Raw genomic sequence first — 18000 nt, 5'->3', positions numbered from 1 at the left:
AATAAACTTCTTGAACGTGGTTTTGAGTACTTTGGGGGGTGCAGTTTTTAGAATGGTGTCACTTTTGGGTATTTTCTATCATCTAGGCCTCTCAAAGTCACTTCAAATGTGATGTGGTCCCTAAAAAAATGGTTTTGTAAATTTTGATGTAAAAATGAGAAATCGCTGATAAACTTTGAACCCCTCTAACTTCCTAACAAAAAAAAATTTTGTTTCCAAAATTGGTCTGATGTAAAGTAGATAAGTGGGAAATGTTATTTATTAACTATTTTGTGTCACAGAAATCTCTGGTTTAACGGTATAAAAATTCAAAAGTTGAAAATTGCAAAATTTTCAAAATTTTTGCCAATATTCAATTTTTTTCATAAATAAACGCAAAAAATATTGTCCTAAATTTGGTACTAACATGAAGTCCAATATGTGACGAAAAAACAATCTGAGAATCACCGGGATCCGTTGAAGCGTTCTAGAGTTATAACCTCATGAAGTGACACTGGTCAGAATTGCAAAATTTGGTCTGGTCATTAAGGTGAAAATTAGCTCCGTCACTAAGGGGTTAAAGGAGTTGTCCGACATAAACGTAAACATTTTTGTTAAGCTAATCTGTGGTGTATTGTCATATAAAACAGCCCTACATTGTTATTTCTTGTTTTCTAACTTTTGTTTCTCTTGAATTATCCCTTTATTCTCTGCAGCTCTTTGTTTACATTCAGCTCCAGCAAACTGACCACTTCCTGTGCAAAACCTCAGTCAGAGCTGGCACCGCCCGCCCTCAGTGTCCAGCCCCTCCCCCTGCCAGCCCCACCCTCTGCACACACACATTCCATGTCAGTATTCTGCCCAGCACTGAACTGTTATCGCTACAGCATTGGAAATAACAGCCCCACATCGGGCTCTGCACCCCACAGCACATAGGGCTCTGCACACCACACACACATAGGGCTCTACACCGCACACACATCGGGCTCTGCACCACACACACACATCGGGCTCTGCACTCCCCACCACATAGGGCTCTGCACACCACACACACATAGGGCTCTGCACCGCACACACATCGGGCTCTGCACCACACACACACATCGGGCTCTGCACCACACACACACATCAGGCTCTGCACCCCCCACCACATCGGGCTCTGCATCACACACACACATCGGGCTCTGCACCACACACACATCGGACTCTGCACCGCACACAAACATAGGGCTCTGCACACCACACACACACATTGGGCTCTGCACATCACACACACATAAGGTTCTGCAACGCACACCCATCAGGCTCTGCACCACACACACACATCGGGCTCTGCACCGCACACACATCGGACTCTGCACCGCACACACACATAGGGCTCTGCACACCACATACACACATAGGGCTCTGCACACCACACACACATAGGGCTCTGCACCGCACACACATCAGGCTCTGCACCACACACACACATCAGGCTCTGCACCCCCCACCACATCGGGCTCTGCACATCACACACTCATAGGGCTCTGCACCACACACACATCGGGCTCTGCACCACACATTCATCGGGCTCTGCATCACACACACACATCGGGCTCTGCACTGCACACAAACATAGGGCTCTGCACACCACACACACACATCGGGCTCTGCACATCACACACACATAAGGTTCTGCAACGCACACCCATCGGGCTCTGCACCACACACACACATCGGGCTCTGCACCGCACACACATCGGACTCTGCACCGCACACACACATAGGGCTCTGCGCACCACACACACACATAGGGCTCTGCACACCACACACACATAGGGCTCTGCACACCACACACACATAGGGCTCTGCACTGCACACACATAGGGCTCTGCACCGCACACACATCGGGCTCTGCACCACACACACACATAGGGCTCTGCACCGCACACACACGTAGGGCTCTGCACCACAAACACACATAGGGCTCTGCACTGCACACACACATAGGGCTCTGCACCCCACACACACATAGGGCTCTGCACACCACACACACATAGGGCTCTGCACACCACACACACATAGGGCTCTGCACTGCACACACATAGGGCTCTGCACCGCACACACATCGGGCTCTGCACCACACACACACATAGGGCTCTGCACCGCACACACACGTAGGGCTCTGCACCGCACACACACGTAGGGCTCTGCACCGCACACACACATAGGGCTCTGCACCCCACACACACATAGGGCTCTGTACACCACACACATTGGGCTCTGCACCGCACACACATCAGGCTCTGCACCACACACACACATCGGACTCTGCACACCACACACACATAGGGCTCTGCACTGCACACACATCGGACTCTGCACCGCACACACACATCGGGCTCTGCACCGCACACACACATAGGGCTCTGCACCACACACACACAAAGGGCTCTGTACCGCACACACACATAGGGCTCTGCACCGCACACACACATAGGGCTCTGCACTGCACACACACATAGGGCTCTGCACCGCACACACACATAGGGCTCTGCACACCACACACACATAGGGCTCTGCACACCACACACACATAGGGCTCTGTAGACAACACACACATCGGACTCTGCACACCACACACACATAGGGCTCTGCACACCACACACACATAGGGCTCTGCACCGCACACACATCGGACTCTGCACCGCACACACATCGGACTCTGCACCGCACACACACATAGGGCTCTGCACCGCACACACACACACATAGGGCTCTGCACTGCACACACACATAGGGCTCTGTACCAATCCCCCCCATCGTTCTGCAACCCTCCTCCCCCTCCCCCCACACATGGCGCTCTGTACCGATCCCTCCCCATCGTTCTGCACCGACCCCCCTACCCCCATAGGAAACATATGTAGGGAATACATACTTACCCCTCCTCGGTCCCCCGCTGCTCCTGCATGTTTGTCCGCTGTCTGGTCTGGACATATCAGCACAGTAGTGACGTCACAGTAGTGACGCTGTGTCTGACAGTTCAGGACAGCGGGACAGTGATGAGAAGCAGCGCTGCGCTCCCTCTCATCAGTGCTTTTAAATATATTGGCATCTGTGATCTGTGATGCCGGTACATTTGAATGTGCGATCCTGAGCAGGGGGCCCGGTGCTGGTGGTGACACCGTGGGCAGACGCCGCTAGGCCCCTCCCCTCAGCTCACGGGTCCCACAGCAGTGCAGGGGGAGGTTGCGGGGAGAGTACGGGGTGCGGGGGAATGTGTGGGAGGGTGCAGGGAAGGGGGGCGGGGACTCCACACACTGTACAGCCCAGCAGGGCGGCAACATGCTGTTCACAGATTTGCATGTCAACATGGTCCTGCCCATGTTTACATGAAATGACCGGAAGCAGCAAAATCGCGGCAGGAGCGGTCACATGATCGCTCTGAGCCGGGGGAGAGGGTCTGACAGCGGGGCAGGTAAGTGGTCTCTATCTACTTACCTGCCCCACTGTAGCCAGATAGGGAAATAATAAAAAAGTCAAAATAAGCCAGATAACCCCTTTAATAGCTGTCACCATCACCGATAAAGAGGAACAAAGCTATTAAGTTTTATATATTTTATCTGAAAATATAGGCAGTGTTTACAAAAATACACATAACATTTTACAATATAATATAGACAATAGCATAAAAGAAAAAGGAATATCGAAAGAAACTTAGTAAACTCATCTCACAGTAATGGCTTTGAAGCTTAGGGGAGGGAGGAGCTCCTTAGAAAGAAACTGGACAGAACCACAGCACAAGCTGTACCCTCCACAGACTGAACAGGGCTAAAATATGGTATTTGTCTTTAATCAATACAGATTACCTCCCCCTCTGGTTATTTATGACAGGGCAGATCATGGGATTTGGCTTCAGTTTCCAAAAAATATGAGATTCCTAATTTCTAGGATATCTTCACCCCTGGAGGTCCCAGGTGGAAGATATTATTACCATCATGTTTCCTATCACAATTGCATCTGTTTATACATAGGGAACATGGCATGGCTATTGGCATCTATCTGTCCGATATTCACTTGGGGCGAGCCTGTCCATCGTCCAGGGATGAGGAATAATGTTTTGTGTTTGCCTTTTTATCACGATTCTGAAGGTACCATATGTCTGCTATATTCGTAGGATCTCTGCTCACCCCAATATTCTGACCACCAGTGCCCATCTGACTGCTGTTGTCTTTTGAAGCTCACAACTAGTTTCTAGTGGAAAGGGTACTTCTCCGCCTATTTTAAAACAAAACCGAGACTTCATGTCTACTCACAGCAAATTCCCTGCTGTAACTGTCTATCCCCACCAGGGGTCCTAGTTTCAAAAGGAGTGTTAAATTGCAAGCTCTCTTTCCTCCTCAATTATAATAGGTTCCATGTGTTCAGTGTGTTGTCCCTGATCCAGAGAGATGTCTTATGATTTGTAGTCATGTCCAAAGGTATTTGCTAATACTATTATTATTACACCTACTACATATTGGGATAGGAATTTGGAGATAGGAATACCTCTTTAACTCCTTCCTAAAATATGATGCTCTGGTCCATCATGTCGGGTCCTGTTCTTTGATGAGCCTTCATCTCTCAGCAGATGATAGCTATGTTATTCAGCTATCATCTGCCCTTAAAGGGAACCTGCCATCCGTTTTTTCCCTATTAAACTAAAAATATCACCTTCTGCAGCTCCTGGGCTGCATTCTAGTAAGGTTCATCTTGTTGCTGGCCCCCCTTGCAGACCCCTAAAAGAACTTTATAAAATCTTACCGTTTCCTATGCAAATGAGTTTGCTTGGCCAGATGGTCGGGCTCTAATTCGGCTCCTGTCTCCCCTCCTTCCGCTGTTCGCCGTCCCATTATGGGCAGCGCTGTGTATGACCTCATCCTCGTACCCGCCCATAATCTCGTGCCTGCGCATTTAACTCTGCCTCTACCTTTATGCGCAGGGGCTGGCTTATGCTTATCTGTATTATTCCCGGCACCTAGTACCCAGCTTTCCCTGGTGCTGGAAATCAATAGGAGGAGCTACCGAACACACCACAGAACAGAGATAGCTAGAGAGATATAGAGAGAGAGATAGAGAGATATATGTTCGGTAGCTCCTCCTATCGATTTCGTAACATCCACCTGCTTTGGCGGTAGAAATTGGCCCCCTTACCTCTTGCTTCACTGTAGCTTTTGCAGTGTCCCTGAGAAGTAAAAAAGCAGAAACCCCACACAAGTGACCCACTGTGGAAATAAGAACCCTTCAAGAAATTCATTAAGGGGGGTTGACTATTTTGAACCCACATGTGCTTGACAGAACTTTAAAACTAATTTAGAACTATATATTTTTCCAGTAAAATGTTGTTTTAGCACCAAATTTGTAATTTTCACAAGGGGTAATAGGAGAAAATGGACCCCACCGTTTGTTGCGCAATTTTACCCTAATGCGGTCATTTTCCATATGTGGTCAAATGTAGTCTTTGGGCACCTGGAAGGACAGAATGAGCGCTATTTGATTTTTGGAGCTCAAATTGGAATGGAATACATTGTGCACGTTATGTCAAAATTGTAAGGCTCCTGACATGCCAAAACAGCAGACAACCTTCCACACAAGTAACATGTTTTAGAAATTAGGCCATGTGCGCACGTTGCGTTTTTTTCTGAGTTTTGGCTGCGTTTATAACTGCACTGTGTCATTGACAAAATGCATGCGCTCTGATTCCCCAGCAAAGTCTATGAGAATCATGCAAAATCTGTGCGCACAATGCCTTTTGAAACGCAGCATTTTGATTGTCCAAAATTTGTCAAAATCTGTGCGTTTGAAGAAGCAACATGTCAATTGTTTTTGCCATTTTGGCTGCGTTCTACACCCATTGAAATCAATGAGTTGTAGAAAAACACTGCCAAACTGTTAAGCAGTGCGTTTGCACAGCATTATTGTTGCGATCCGCATTTTTTTTACATAACAAAAGGCAGGTCTTTCGGTCTCTCTCTCTCTATGTCTCTATCTCTCTCTCTGTCCATGTCGGTTTCTCCCTCCCACCCCCTCTTTCATACTCACCGATCCACGATCACCGACGCGGTGCTGCACGGCTGTCACACTGTGGCAGCTTCTCTTTTGAAAATGCCGGCCGCTCATTAATCCATCACGTATTCCCTGCTTCCCCCGCCCACCGGCGCCTATGATTGGTTGCCGTCAGACACGCCCCCATGCTGAGTGACAGCTGTCTCACTGCAACCAATCACAGCCGCCGGTGGGCGTGTCTATATCGAGCAGTAAAAAAATAAATAACTAATTGAAAAAAAACGACGTGCAGTCCCTCAAATTGGATACCAGCCAGGGTAAAGCCACATGGCTGAAGGCTAGTATTCTCAGGATGGGGAGCTCCACGTTATGGGGAGCCCCACAGCCTAACAATATCAGCCAGCAGCCGCCCGGAATTGCCGCTTCCATTAGATGCGGCAGTCCCGGGACTTTACCCGGCTCATCCCGAATTGCCCTGGTGCGATGGCAAACAGGGTAATAAGGAGTTAATGGCAGCAACCCATAGTTGCCACTAAGTCCTAGGTTAATCATGGCAGCGTCTCCCCGAGATAGCTTCCATGATTAACCTGTAAGTTAAAGAAAATAAACACACACATCCAAAAAATCCTTTATTTGGAATGAAAGACAATAAACACCCTCTTTCACCACTTTATTAACCCCTCAAAAACAACTCCAGGTCCGACGTAATCCACGCAAGGTCCCACGACGCTTTCAGCTCTGCTACATTGGAAGCTGACAGGAGTGGCAGTAGAACACCGCCGTTCCTGTGAGCTCCATGCAGCAACTGAAGTGAATCGCGCGATCAGCTGTGCTGTCACTAAGGTTACTCGCGGCCACCGCTCTCAGGTGGAGGACTGCAGCTGTGGCCACGAGTAACCTGAGTGTAAGCACAGCTGATCGCGCGGCTCACTGCAGTCACTCAAGGGATTTGCGATCACAGGTGAGTCCTTCACGTGTGACCGCAAATCAAGCCACGGCACACACACAGTGCGATCACAATGAAGTCGGGTGAAGTTCATCCGAGTTCATTCTGATCGCGAAGCACTGTCTCCCGCAGCCAGCCATGCTCTTTTTGACAGTGTGGTCCCACTCGGCTCTGCTGCAAGTCTATGGGGATGCTGCAGAGACGAGTGGGACCGCGCTGTGAAAAATGTGCGTTCTGGATGCTTTTCCCACTCTGTCTATGGCAGAGAAAGCATCCAGAACGCATGAATTCTCCAGGAATGTGTGCACGTTGCGTTCTGCCGAATGCGTCTCAGAACGCAGCTTATTCGGCTGCGTTCTGAGACGCACAGGCAGTGACTTACACGCTGCGAAATAGAACGCAAAGTGCGCACATGGCCTTATAGTCCTCAAGAAATTCAACTAAGGATGTGGGGAGCATGTTTAGCCAACAGGTGCTTCCCAGAACTATAGATCATTTAGATATGAAAATGATAAATTACACTTATTCCTCTAAATTGTTGTTTTAGCACCAAAGTTGTAATTTTCACAAGAAGTAATAGGAGAAAACAGACACTACAATTTGACCTGCATGCGGTTATAGCCCATATATCATCAGGAACTATTGTTGAGAAGGTAGGAGCACTATTTGGCTTTCGGAGCACAGATTTTGCTAGTATAGCTTGTCAGTGATATTTGTGGAGCCAGAACAGCAGAAATACCCCAGAGTGACATCTCTCAAATTCATCTATGACCGCAGTTACTTCATGGTTTTTTTTTTCTGAAAAATGCCCGTTTAATAAAATGAATTTGTACACTCACCTTCTCCAGTGCTGCTGTCTCTGCCGCTGGTGTCACTTGCTTTCGACCCCCACTCATTATGCTCATTGTATATGCACTGTACAGAGGATCGGTTGTTTTGGAAACGGCAGTACCAATGATGTGTACTTTTTTGCATTATTTTTACACAAAAGCTGTGATTATTAGTGGTGAAACAGCTTTCCGTGAATTTTTTGTTTCTTTTTTTACATAATTTATTAATTTGTATTACTTTTTTAAGGCTATGTGCCCACGTTGCTTTTTTATGAGCTTCTTTTCTTCACATAAAAAGCATGTTTTGGCAAGAAAAACACAGCAGAAAAAAATGTTCATTTTTTTATTGCATTTGCACATTTTTTCATACGTGTTTTTTCCTGCTTCTTTTTGTGCTTTTTTAGTCATAGCAATCGCAGGGGTTCAGGCGCTGTACACCTGCAATTGCCGATGGGTCCCCGGCTAATGTTACAGTTGGGACCCGGTTCTCACTGCCTAGAACGATGCCCGCGCCGCTCCCGGCAGTTTAACCCCCCTGAATGCTGCGATGAGTGCAATTGCAGCATTCAGGAGGCAGGGAGCATGATCGCTTACCTCTCCCTGGTGATCGGGTCCCTGTAATGCGATCACAGGGACCCAATCGCTGCCATAGTAAAGGGCCATTTACACACTGCGACATCGCTAACGATATATCGTCGGGGTCACTGTGTTTGTGACGCACATCGGGTGCCGTTAGCGACATCGCAGCGTGTGACACCAAGGAGCGACCTTAAACGATTGCAAAAGAGTTAAAAATCGTTGGTCTGTAACACGTCGTTCATTTACCAAAAATCGTTGTCTGGTCAGTAGCGAGGTTGTTCGTCGTTCCTGCGGCACCACACATCGCTGTGTGTGACACCGCAGGAGCGACGACCATCTCCTTACCTGCGTCCACCGGCAATGAGGAAGGAAGAAGGTGGGCGGCATGTTCCGGCCGCTCATCTCCTCCCCTCCTCTGCTATTGGCCGGCCACTTAGTGACGCCGCAGTGACGTCGCTATGAAGCCGAACGCACCTCCCCCTTGAAGGAGGGATTGTTCGGCGGTCACAGCGATGTCGCTGAAAAGGTATGTGCGTGTGACGCTGCCATAGCGATAATGTGTGCTACGGTTGCGATCACCAAATGTCGCACGAACGATGGGGGCGGGTGCTATCGCTGGCGATGTCACAGCGTGTAAAGCACCCTTAACCCTGGGTTGTCACAATGACGACCCCGGGTTACTGAGCTATGGAGAGCCTCACACACCATGCTGTATGCACGGTGTGTGAGGTGAAGTGCTGTGATATAATCTACTGTAGTGATAAAGCATTGCTGGGGATTATAGAAACGCAGAAAAAAACGCAGAAACAATTGACATGCTGCTTCTTTTTTCAGCAACAAAATATGCAAGGAAAAAAGAGGCAACGTGTGCATAGCAAGTCAGGGTTCTCATAGACTTTACTGGGATGCTTTTTCCTTTTATTGACTAAAAGAAGCAACGAAAAAAGCATGTAAAAACGCAACGTGTGCACATAGCCTTATTGTCCCAGTGTGGGACATGACTCGTTTACTTTCATAGCTCACATACTATGTCAGCGTTACTGAGGCCGCCCATTAGACCGTGCTGATGGCAGGGTCTAACAGGAAACATGACCTTAGCTGAGATTGGAAAGTGCTGTTAAAGATGGCCCCCTCACCCGCATTTAACCATCTATATACTGCTGTCACAACTGACACTGGGATATAAAGGTAATCGCATTCGATAGTTTGTAGAACCGATGTCGCAGGGTGCTGGCTGTCATATACAGCTGGCACCGCGCCATTTTCCCTGTAGGGTCCCTATATACTTTTTCCTCAGCAATGTAAAAAAGTGGTGTCATCAAATATGGCTGCAAAACAGCACAAAACCTAAATACAGGAAGAAAAGCAATTATATCACAGCACATTTAGCATATTTTGGGGCAGATATAGCACAGCATAAAGCCGCAGCGGTTTCTCCACAGTCTGTTTTTCTCTCCTCCATCTTTTACTGTGACAGAGAACACTGGGGCTAGTGAGGTTATAGTGGGGGTGGCAAGTGCCGGACAAGGTCCTCTGGTGCCAGCGCCACATGAGCCTAAAGCCTTCATAGCATGGAACGGTCAGAGAGGCAGGGGTTAATAAGGGCCACTGTCCGGGAGGACCGGACACGGAGACATCAAAGACAAAGAAACCCGGGCGTCCGCTCCGCCGCGCTGCTCCCTGCTGGGTAAGCGCCCTCCACAGGAACCTACTGGGATCGTCATCGCCAAGACAACGGGACAATCCACGGAACAGCGGCCTCTAGCGGCAGCGCGGGGCACTTATTGTTTAGAACTGGCCTCTCCCGGCCGCCGTGAGCGGGGATCCTGTCCGGCCGCTGACTGCCTTTTGTGAGTGTAGCGGGAGGTGGAATCGCCTCCAGAGCAGAGCGCGGGGTGAGTGTGGCCGGGATATGGGGGGAAGCCACTGCGGCCTGTGAGCGCTGCGGACCGGGAGAGCCGAGAGGCCCGGGCTGTGCAGAGCGGGGAACTTCCGACCGAAACTAACAGCGTGTGAGGCGCTTCCTCAATGTGTCCGCGCACACCCAGCCTGCGGCCTGGGCCGGGGAGCGCCGCTCGGCGGGTGCTTAATGCGGCCCCCTGACGTCTCCTGTGGGGTCTATGTCTGTGTCTATAGAGTCCTGTTTATGTAGTTTATATACTACGTGCTGCTGTGTTCAGGGCTAAGTGGAGGGATTCGTGTACAGTTTATGGAGTGCACTGTTTACAGCTATATTACTGCATGCAGGCTGCTGCTGTCTAGGTATAGATTCTCTATAGGGTATTCATATGTCCTCTATGTGTACTGGGTACTTACTATACTGTCTATCGTGCACTGTGTGTGTGTGTGTGTGTGTGTATGTGTATATATATATATATATATATATATATATATATATATATATATATATATATATATATATATACACACTGTATAATGTCATTGTGTTTGTATATACTTAGGTATGTGTGGTACTGTATTTACACTATTATATGTATATACTTATGTGTGGTACTGTATTTACACTATTATATATGTATATATTTAGTATGTGTGGTACTGTATTTACACTATTATATATGTATATACTTAGTGTACAGTACCACACATACTAAATCTATACATATAATAGTGTAGATACAGTACCACACATACCAAATATATACATATATAATAGTGTAAATACAGTAACACATACCAAATATATACATATAATACAGTGTAGATACAGTACCACACATACTAAATATATACATATAATACAGTGTAGATACAGTACCACACATACCAAATATATACATATAATACAGTGTAGATACAGTACCACACATACCAAATATATACATATAATACAGTGTAGATACAGTACCACACATACTAAATATATACATATAATACAGTGTAGATACAGTACCACACATACCAAATATATACATATAATACAGTGTAGATACAGTACCACACATACTAAATATATACATATAATATAGTGTAGATACAGTACCACACATACCAAATATATACATATAATACAGTGTAGATACAGTACCACACATAGCAAATATATACATATATAATAGTATGTGTGGTACTGTATCTACACTATATTATATGTATATATTTAGTATGTGTGGTACTGTATCTACACTGTATTATATGTATATATTTGGTATGTGTGGTACTGTATCTACACTGTATTATATGTATATATTTAGTATGTGTGGTACTGTATCTACACTGTATTATATGTATATATTTGGTATGTGTTACTGTATTTACACTATTATATATGTATATATTTAGTATGTGTGGTACTGTCTACACTGTATTATATATGTATATATTTAGTATGTGTGGTACTGTATCTACACTGTATTATATGTATATATTTAGTATGTGTGGTACTGTATTTACACTGTATTATATATGTATATATTTAGTATGTGTGGTACTGTCTACACTATTATATATGTATATATTTAGTATGTGTGGTACTGTCTACACTGTATTATATATGTATATATTTAGTACATGTGTGGTACTGTATCTATTTACACTGTATTATATATGTATATATTTAGTATGTGTGGTACTGTCTACACTATTATATATGTATATATTTAGTATGTGTGGTACTGTCTACACTATTATATATGTATATATTTAGTATGTGTGGTACTGTCTACACTGTATTATATATGTATATATTTAGTACATGTGTGGTACTGTATCTATTTACACTGTATTATATATGTATATATTTAGTATGTGTGTGGTACTGTATCTATGTACAGTACACTGTGTATTATATAGATTTCCCGTTAGGCACTGTGCCTATGGCCTACAATTTTTTTTAGGGCCTACGAACTGTAGAAAGAAGTATCCTGAGGTAAAAGAAATAATGTGAGCTGATACATTTTTTGTCATTTTAATAGGAGCTTCCAATAAATTAGAATTGTACAATATGTGATAACATATTGAAGTGAATACAGAACTAATGAAGGCAGGTTCATGTCTCTTTATTACTTCCCCATTACTCATTTTCCTGTAAAATACTTATTATTTGCATATCTCTTCTGATCACCAAACTGTCGTGAAATTGCTTTGAGGTTGAATTCCAAATTTTGGGATGGCGCATTATTAGCAAAATAGTGATTCAAACCAGCATTTATTTCCCATTTTGCGGGATCGTTGCTGTAGCCAGTACGGCCAGTAGGTAGCGTACACGTTACTGCGTGTGGTCCAGATGTATGTTTCTCGGGTATAATTTCATCTACTTGCTCCTGACTTGATTCTGCTTCCATTTAATTTTGAATTGTAGAGGTTTCTTGCATAACTGCAGAATGTTGAGTGTCTTGGTTCGGTCTAAGCCACACGGCAAGAAAATCGGTGCGAGTGGAGTGCGATAAAACACGCATTCAACTTGGACCAATATTAGCCTGTGTGTCATCACACATGAGCGATTATTTTCTCAGCCCTAATCGGACCGAGAAAACAATCGCAGCATGCTATGACTGTAATGCGAGACTCTTATCTCGCACCCATTTAAGTGAATGGGGCAAGAGAAAAATCGCACTGCACTCGCAGTACACCGGTGTACCGTGCGTGCAGAGCGAGAATGGCAATAGCCGGCTACGAAGGAGAGAGGGAGATAAATCCCTCCCTCCACTCCTCCATGCCAGCCCACCCCTCGCAGCTGAGGTCTGCTCGCACGAACGGACCGCAGTCACAGGGACACTCACATGACACTTGGCTCCTGCTGTGCTGCCAGCGCGAACCGAGTGTCATGCGAGCATCGCAGTAATGCCCCGTGTGGCCCCGGCCTTACTATTGACTTCCTCAGATTGACAGTAGCGCTTGAATGAGAAATAACACGTAACAGGCATGCACTGGTAGAACTGCTGAGCTGCTAAAGAACATTCATGTACATGGACCCTTAGGATGTATCTTTCTCCACCTTCTTTTTCCGCTTGTCGTGGCCAGATTCGTATTTGTATTTAAGTTAGTGTGCCTAGGGCCTACGAAGCCCTAAATCCTGTTATATATGTATATATTTAGTATGTGTGCTACGGTTTCTGTGTTTTTCTGTGTACTATTATATATTATGTGCTTCTCTGTCACTGTACCTCTGTTACAAAATGAGGCCATATGTATAAATACATCCAGGGCTCGGCTAGAAATATCAGTGCAGCATTATGTACTATTACACTGCACTGATACGAATGGCTATTTATTTATTTTAAAAAAAATTAAATTCCTATTTCTTCATTACGTGCATAGTCAGAGATTTTTCTTCCGCACCCGTTGTACTGCTCACATAGGAGTTCCAGCCCCGGGTCATACTCACATACTAGGATTATTTATTTATTTTACTCACTTAGCGCTATTAATTCCACAACACTTTACAGACCTGATGATCGCTATCCCCATTGGGACTCCTAATCTAAGCTCCCTATCACTATGTCTTTGGAGTGTGGGAGGAAACCAGACAACAAGGGGGAGTCCCACACAATCGTGGTAAAACATAAGCTCCTTTCCTTAGAACCTCATTTTCTGGTAAAATAAATGCTATCAGTTTCCTCAGTGGTTTTTGGATCTTATTTTTCAGTGTTTGGTCGGTGCCAGTTTTTCCCCATCAGTGATTTTCTCTTATGCAAAGATTCTTATGCCCATTACAATGTTAGGGCTCATGCGCACGTTGCGTACTCACATGCATTTACGCTGTGTATTGCACTGTAGCGTAAATGCATGCGTCCTGCGTCCCCTGCACAATCTATGTAGATTGTGCATGATCCGTGCGCACGATGCTTTTATGAACGCAGCGATTTTGGTGCTAAACTTTTGACCCAAATCCGTGCGTTCATAAAAGCAGCATGTCAATTATTTCTGCGTTCTGGATGCAGCTCCCACTCTGTCTATGGTGGGAGCAGCAGCCATAGCGCAGGAAATCGTTTTTTTTTTTAACAAAAATACTGCATTCATTTTGCAGCGATTTGAGGCGCACTTGTGCTGTCAAATCGCTGCAGAATATTCAGCAGTTACCTGCACATGAGCACTTAAACACAGGGCACACGCAGATTTGTTTTAACTGACCCCTAGACTTGTGTGGATAATTTTGATCTGTCAACCAAATTAAATACTGACCGGTCTCCATGTTTGTTTGCAGACCATTGGCCCATCTATATGAATAAAAATCTTCCGTGCGTTTGTAAAGATCCGCTTATCTCACAAAGTTACTGGACCGATTGTTGTCAATTTTTGTTTTGACACAATGTCCCCCCGAGCCCCGCAAGTGTTTCAGTCCACTCATCGCGATCCACGCATGTGCACAACCGCGGAAAATGTCAACTGTTCACGGTAGACTAACAACCGCGCTATATGCTGGGTCATTTCAATCCACGCATGCGCGCAACTGCGGAAAATTTCAACTGCTTCGGTCCACTCATCGCGATCCATACATGCGCGCAACCCCTGAAAATTTCAGCTGTTCACGGCAGACTAACAATCTAGCCAAATGTTGGGTCATCGCAATCCAGGCATGCTCCCAACCGCGGAAAATTTCAGCTGATCACGGTAGACTAACAACCACGCTCTATGGCTGGAACCAAGGCGAAACAACGCCAACAGTATAGAGATGCAAAATGACGGTCATTTGCTCACTCAATTGACAGATGATTGTCCAAAACATGACTGCCACGCGGCTTGCAGTCAAAGAATTGATGAGCAACATAATAGAAGCAACGATTTTGAGGGAACCTTACAAAGGTGAAGATGTCCTCATTCCTCGAATTCCCATTTCCCTCCGATATACCGTTTCAATTCAAGAGAGTGCAATTCCCTGTTTGATTGGCGTTTGCAATTACTATCAACAAAGCTCGGGGTCAATCTTTAGAATTGTGTGGTCTATATTCACATACGGATTGCTTCAGCCATAGACAATTGTATGTTGCATGCTCTGGGGTTGGCAAACCAGACAATCTTTTTATTGGCCCAGCCGATGGTAAAACCAAAAATATTATATACCCACAAGTGTTGACAAATTAAACTCTTGCTGGAAACGCATCTTCTGTTTAATTTCTTATCCGTTAAACGAGAATGTGCCACAGCGAAGCGTGACAGGGTACAGCTAGTAAAGAATACAACACCGGGCATGTGAACTGCTCCATAGACTATAGTGGGTACATGTTCTATCCTTGGAAAAAAAAATAAGTGCTGCATGGATGCCTGAGTGAGGCCTAAGGCCTCTATTTAGTATAAAAAAACAAAAACCTCTGGGATAACCATAGTGTTCTAGTGAAAATCAGATATTGCCTCCCATGTCGTCTTATCTATGTGCACACGTCGTCTTTCAGGCTCGCGAACCCGCTGAGTTTTTCAAGAGAAAGATGTTTGAGGAAAAGCCAACTTTTTTTTTTTTTGTGTGTGTTCTTACGGTTTGTCTACCATATTTAGGAAGGAACAGGAGCGTTCCTTTGTGACCCTACACCCCTGATAAGATACAATGTTATATCATTTCTCTTCTTTTTTTGCAGCCCCTTAACGTGTATCTTACTTGTAGCAAAATTACAGCTGTTCACAAACCGGGTTGTTAATATGAAACAGATCCTGCATAAGTGAGTGTTTCGGTCTCATTCAGATGTCTTGTTTTCACCTATGTGTTCTAGCCGAGATGTTTTTCACAGATAAAACATGTACCCATCAGTCTATGGGCACGCTCACACGTCTGCATAAAAAAACAGAGCCATGTCCAGTTTTGATCTGATTTGTGGATCGATATCATCCGTTGAAATCAATGAGACCTTGAAGAAAACAAAACAGACAGCATCCGGATGCCATCTGTGCTCTGACTGCTGTCTGTATGCTGCTATTTAATGGAGAAGACAAGCTTGGAATGGCACAGTGATAAAATATAGTCATTTTTTTTTCTCTTACATGGAATGTAGACCTGATGTTTTATGAGGTCTTAAAAGGAACCTGTCAGGTGCAATATGCACCCAGGACCACAAGCCGTTCTGGGTGCATATTGCTAATCCCTGCCTAACCGTCCCTGTATACACTAGCATGGATATAGGGATCTTTAGAAAAAGTATTTCTAAAGATCTTTTATAATACGATAACGAGGCTAGGCACTAGTTGCAAGGGCATTATTTCCGTTGGCTAGTCGGCCCTGTGGGCTTACTAACATGCTAATGATGCACAGCATCAGAGGCATGGTCAATCTCACTGCTCTCTGTTGCCATCGCGCCGGATGCTGGATTTCGGGCGAGTGTACATGATCAGAAGTCTCAGACTTTCAGTCATGTACACTATGAAGCCGGGTGTACACGTTCCAGCTTCAAACTGGTGTATTGCACATGACCGGAAGTCCGGGGACGTTCTGATTGTGCGCACTGAGCCGGAAAGCAGTGGAGACAATAGAGAGGTGAGAGCAACCATGCCTCTGTCGTTGTGCATTCTTTAGCATGTTAGCAAGCCCCTGTGGATGTCCTTTACATGCTAAGGGGGCCGACTAGCCAAGGGAACTAACAACGCCTTTGCAACTAGACCCTGCTCTCATTAGCATATCATATGGGATCGTCATAAACACTTTTTCTAAAGATCTCTTTATGCTGCTAGATACAGGGACGGTTAGGCAGTTATTAGCTACTAGAAGGTGGCCCGATTCTACGCATCGGGTATTCTAGAATTTACGTATTGTGTAGTTCATGTATGATTTTTGATAGATATAGATATATATATATAGATAGATAGATATAGAGCTATATATATATATATATATATATTGTTGTGTGTAGTTACCAAGTGTTTGTGTAGGGCGCTGTACATGTTCTGGGTGTTGTCTGGGTGTGGCGGGGGGTGAGAGCGGTGTTGTATGTGTGGAGCGCTGTGTGTCTGTCGTGTTGTGTGTGTGTGTGTGTTGCGCGGTTTGTGTGGGTGTGGTGTGTTTTGGGGGGAGGTATGTTTTGTGCAATGTGTGTGTTGTGCGGTATGTGCATATATTTATGTATGCCGCGGTGTTTGTGTGTTGGGTGTTGTGTGTGTGCAGCGTTGTCTGTGTGTGTGGCTGTCTGTGTATGGCGGTGTTTGTGGTTCCCTGTGTGTGTGTGTGTGTGTGTGTTGGGGGGAGGTGTGCACCTCCCATCGTGCTACATCCCCCATGCTGCGCACCCGCCATCGTGCTACATCCCCCATGCTGCGCACCCGCCATCGTGCTACATCCCCCATGCTGCGCACCCGCCATCGTGCTACATCCCCCATGCTGCGCACCTCCCCATCGTGCTACATCCCCCATGCTGCGCACTCCCTATCGTGCTACATCCCCCATGCTGCACACTCCCCATCGTGCTCCATCCCCCATGCTGCACACTCCCCATCGTGCTCCATCCCCCATGCTGCGCACTCCCCATCGTGCTCCATCCCCCATGCTGCGCACTCCCCATCGTGCTCCATCCCCCATGCTGCGCACTCCCCATCGTGCTCCATCCCCCATGCTGCGCACTCCCCATCGTGCTCCATCCCCCATGCTGCGCACTCCCCATCGTGCTCCATCCCCCATGCTGCGCACTCCCCATCGTGCTCCATCCCCCATGCTGCGCACTCCCCATCGTGCTCCATCCCCCATGCTGCGCACTCCCCATC

The 18000-nt window shown here is 45.9% G+C and overlaps 1 protein-coding gene across 4 annotated transcripts in view; it reads left to right on the top strand.

The window, feature by feature from the left end:
- Positions 1–10170: 10170 nt before the first annotated feature.
- The window catches only part of LOC142250032 (E1A-binding protein p400-like), a 407327-nt gene continuing 399497 nt past the window's right edge, over positions 10171–18000 (top strand). For all 4 annotated transcript variants that reach the window (XM_075322102.1, XM_075322107.1, XM_075322113.1 and 1 more), the window contains exon 1: positions 10171–10256. The gene's annotated coding sequence lies outside the window, so the exon portion shown is untranslated. The remainder of the gene's footprint in view (positions 10257–18000) is intronic.

This window comes from Anomaloglossus baeobatrachus, chromosome 1 (assembly GCF_048569485.1).
Source record: "Anomaloglossus baeobatrachus isolate aAnoBae1 chromosome 1, aAnoBae1.hap1, whole genome shotgun sequence".
In the NCBI taxonomy this organism is placed as follows: domain Eukaryota; kingdom Metazoa; phylum Chordata; class Amphibia; order Anura; family Aromobatidae; genus Anomaloglossus; species Anomaloglossus baeobatrachus.
The sequence above is the reverse complement of the archived record's forward strand: the minus strand, read 5'-3'. Positions and strand labels throughout refer to the sequence as shown.